We start from the raw sequence: 4,528 nt of genomic DNA on the forward strand, positions 1-4,528 counted from the left end.
GAAAATATCTTTTTCAAAATAATAATTTTTTATGTTAGTGTTGTTTGGTATAAGAAGCTAAAATGGAGGGAACTTAATCTAAATCAAATCTATGCCTGTTATTTCAAGCAACCAACCAAGATGAAATTTATATAGTTTGTTTGTAGTTTTTAAAATGAACTTCCAGAATTAATTGCTTTCTAGTACAAAAAAAAAAAAAGAGTATAATTTTTGTTTATAACCATAGCCACAATTATTTCTACGCAACTGCTAGTATTTTATTGTAGTATCCGACTGTATTCCTGCTTCTTTGTAACAAAAAAAAATATAATAGCAGGCAAAATTGTTCTGTTATGGATGTAGATATCTTGAGCAGTATTATGCAGAAACAATTTTCCTGTTCTTAATTGGGTAATTAACACCTTTCAAAAGATTAAATGCTTTGAACAAATACTTATCTGCTACCTTATTCACAATTTTACTTAGCTATTTCTTTATTATTTTTAATGCACATAAATATACCTATTTCTATAAATGCTCTGTTTGACATAATTTCCCAGCATCATATTTTCTATGGAACTGTAACAGAGGGTGACATTGCATGTCAGGGGGTGAGTTTTAATGGTATTTAATGTTTAATGTGTCTACTCTTATTTGTTAACTTGTTTGACATTTGCACCTGGTGTTCAGCACAAAATGAGTTTTCACAATACATTGTTGTGTGGAGTTTCTATGTTGTCCATGGTTCTCATCTTCCATTACTTTCCTGCTGCTATAGTTTTGTTAACCAGCACTTATAGAGGTGTCCTTTAACATGGGTAACTGGAGTATTGAATCTGAAACTGGAACTGATTTTATTCTAAAACAATACATCGTATCTCATAATAATTTTTCCATTACGTTAAGGAAGAATTTGAATATAATTATTGTTTTAATAATTTTGAAGAAAAATGGCCCTTCTTTTACCTAAATTATTATGTTAGAGATTTATTAGTTATATTAAGTGCTATTATTAAACATCCACACTTATTTGTTTTCTTAAGATATATCGTTTTCTTTCATAGTTAAGGATCTCTTTAGTCTGCAGATGTTAGTTTAATTCAGTCACTGAAAGATTCTCTGCTCCTGCTGTACTCTTGGCATTTGCACCAGGTAAAACTAGGAGGGAGAACATGTCTCCTTCTCCATAGACCTACTGAGCCTGTATGGCTTAAAGACTTGCCACAAGTATAACAAAATATTATGGGAGGACAGACCATTTTAGTATGGTATGAGACTGGAATTCTTCTAAAGAGAAATACTCAAAAAACCAGCCTATAATGTTGCCCTTTTCTCATTCAGTATTTGTTTATAGAGACTGTAAGCCTATTTACTTTAAAGTCAAACTTTGGAAGGAGGAGAATAAAAATGGCAGACACAGGAGTAATTCTTCTGTAAATAGACAAGAATTGCATCTGTTTTTCAGATTCCCTATTTTGAAATCTTGGTCCGCCTCTCTTCATTTATCTGTGAAGAGGAGATTTATAGACTGAGAACTATCAGTTTACATGGTATGTTGTGAGAGGATAGATGCACCTAAAGGTGCTCTGTGGCCCATATTAGTTGACAGGTTGAAAGTCCATATTTTAAAGTCTTAGATGTTATCTTGTTATCACTGTAAGTTTATATAGATAAACCAGATCCCCTATTCCAGAGTCTTTATATAAAATATAATAACTATAGATATACCTGTTCAGGAAGCAATACGTGTGTTAGGTAGTACAAAGACAAATTTCCACAGTCTCTTAGGACTCTCCTCAGTGATCCCTAAAATGTTCTCAAGAGAAATCATTAACTAGGCAACCCAAACAAATAAATTTTACTATTATCATGGAAATATTTTATTTGATTGAAACTTGCCACTATAATACATATCTGGAATATGTTTTTAACACCTAATAATGGTAACAAGAGTTTTTATATGGTATTTTCATCCATAAATTGTCTTTCAAATCAGCTTTTGTCCCTTAGTAAAAACATACCTGGATTTTTAAAATATATCTATTTTTATCCTAAACAAAGGTGAAAATAAAACAAAAAATACTGCTCGAGGAAAGATGTGATTACAGAGTCATTAAAACTATTTAAACTCTAATTTCACTACATGCTTACTTTGAAAGTTACCTCTGTTTGGGGTATACAATGCCTGATATCAGAATTCATACACAAAATTAAGTTAATGCTGAAATAATATATTTAAATGTTTTCTCTTTGGTTCAGATGCAAAAGCTGGCCTGCAGATACCTTTCTTTTGACATGTTAATTGTAATGGTTGACACACGTGGTACTCTTCATTTAGACAACTTGGTATGTCTAAGACTTGTTTTGAGTTATGGTTAGGATACAGCCACCACTGGGCTTGAGAGGTAACTGCATTAACTAGTAACAAAACCCTACCCAACAGTCGCAGAGAAAAAGCAAAGAAGTTATAAGAAATTGAAATTAGAATTAGGACAAATTAAAAAAAAAAGAAAAAAAAGCAATCCCCTTCATTCTACTCTAATCAAGCATTTTATCATAAGGTTTTTGGTAAAAAAATAAAACCACTGAGTGTAGCATTATATGACACAAAATTTCAGCAGCTTTCTGACCTAAATTTCCAATTTTTTTTTTTGTAAAAAATATAAATGTTAAACATTGAATATGTATTTTCAGTTGTTGCCTTTGTACATATGGTTGGTGTCTCTATATGTACGTGTGTATATATACTTCTGTGTAGAATTTCTGTGCTCTTTATATGCCTCATTTTTAAGCTTACTACATTTCAAAAAGTCCATTTCTATTTAATTCTTGCTGGACTTACAAATTATGATAGGCTAGAAAGGTTAGACAGTGAGATGGAAAGCTGAGAATTTAGATTTTGGGCTTTAGCTTTACTCCATATACAATTATAAAATGCTAATGTTTCAGATAATTTTGAGCTTTACTTGCTCTGTTTTTTGTTTGTTTGTTTTGTTTGTTTGTTGTTTGTTTTGTTTTTGTTTTGTCATTGCAGTCACAACTTCTTTGTGAGGGGAAGAAAAGGGGCAGGCACTGATCTCTTCTGTGTAGTGACCAGTGACAGAACCCAAAGGAAGTGCCTGAAGTTGTGTCAGAGGAGATTTAAGTTGGATATTAGAAAGAGATTCTTCACCCAGAGGGTGGTTGGGCACTGGAACAGGCTGCCCAGGGAAGTGGTCACAGCACCAAGCCTGACAGAGTTCAAGAAGCATTTGGACAATGCTCAGGCACATGGTGTGATCTTGGGGATGGTCCTGTGCAGGGCTAAGGGTTGGACTTGAATACCATAGCTGGTATAGAAAATAGAAATGAAGCTAGCTTACAAAAGCATAAATTGCACTTTGTAAATAAGGAATAATGCTGTCCTTTCCTCAAATACTATCAGTTAAAATGCTCTTAATAATTCTGATTTTTCAAAAATAAAAATCATAAGATCATAAGACAGAAGTAATAACTGTCGGGAAACAAGACCCATATAAACAGTTTTCCGGTGCTTAAACAATGAATAGATCAGATAAACTATTCAGATTTTCCTTACAGAAATACGACTTAGGTTAAATAACAGTAGAAACTGAGTAAATTTGCATGAAGAACATAGAAAAATAGGTAATCCTATTTCAATTTTTTCTTTTTCAGGACTAGTTAGAGCAAACGTTATATGAAGTGATAAAGAGTACATCAAAAAAGTAACTATAAAATGAAGCAAAGTACCAAAATCAGCATTTGGGGAGGTGGTGTGTGTTGGACTCCTAATTTTTAGTGCAGAGTAGTTGTCATACCAGAGATCTCTTGACAGAATATAACAGGTCATAGAAACCTTCACCTTCAAGATGACATTTGAAAGGAATAACAAGTTGAAAATAATGAGCAAAACATAATTTTCCACAGCTGAGAGAACACTGAATGTTCAGGTCGCGTGAACTGCATGTGAGCATCATAAATACCATAAACAGTGCTGGTCTGTAACTGACAAATGCAAAACTCTTCTACAAGACTGAGCCTGTCCTGAAAACTTATAAATCCACACTGCTTTTAATCAATTATATCACTTCTCAGAATTTCTTGATGTTTTGGGTGCTTACTTTAGGATATTATACCATGAAAAAGAAGAGACAAAAATAGGTATATCTAACAAATGAAATTTTTTATTTTCTTGTATCCAGATCAAGCTTTCAGATCAGTTTTTCTATTTGCTTCATAAAACTTAAATAACTTCCATAACTTAAATAACCTTCCATTACTTAAGTAAACATTCATGTATAACATTAATAAAATAATCTGGGCTTGTCCTTTTTGAAAGAAAAATTAAGAGACAAAAAGAGAAAAGCACTGTGTCCCAAAGGAAGGCATTAAGGGTGAGACAGAAGTTTAATGCAGCATTTTATTTTCTACTCTAGTGGAGTTAACCCATCCATTGCTGTTAGTCTTCCTCCCACAGGGCTTAAACAATTTTTGACTTGAAGTATCTAAAGTGATACTCTGAAAACTATGAAATGCTATAGACTCACAT

This window comes from Empidonax traillii, unplaced genomic scaffold, assembly GCF_003031625.1.
Source record: "Empidonax traillii isolate 1590-97213 ecotype Southwest subspecies unplaced genomic scaffold, ASM303162v1 scaffold346:size580472, whole genome shotgun sequence".
NCBI classification, from domain to species: domain Eukaryota; kingdom Metazoa; phylum Chordata; class Aves; order Passeriformes; family Tyrannidae; genus Empidonax; species Empidonax traillii.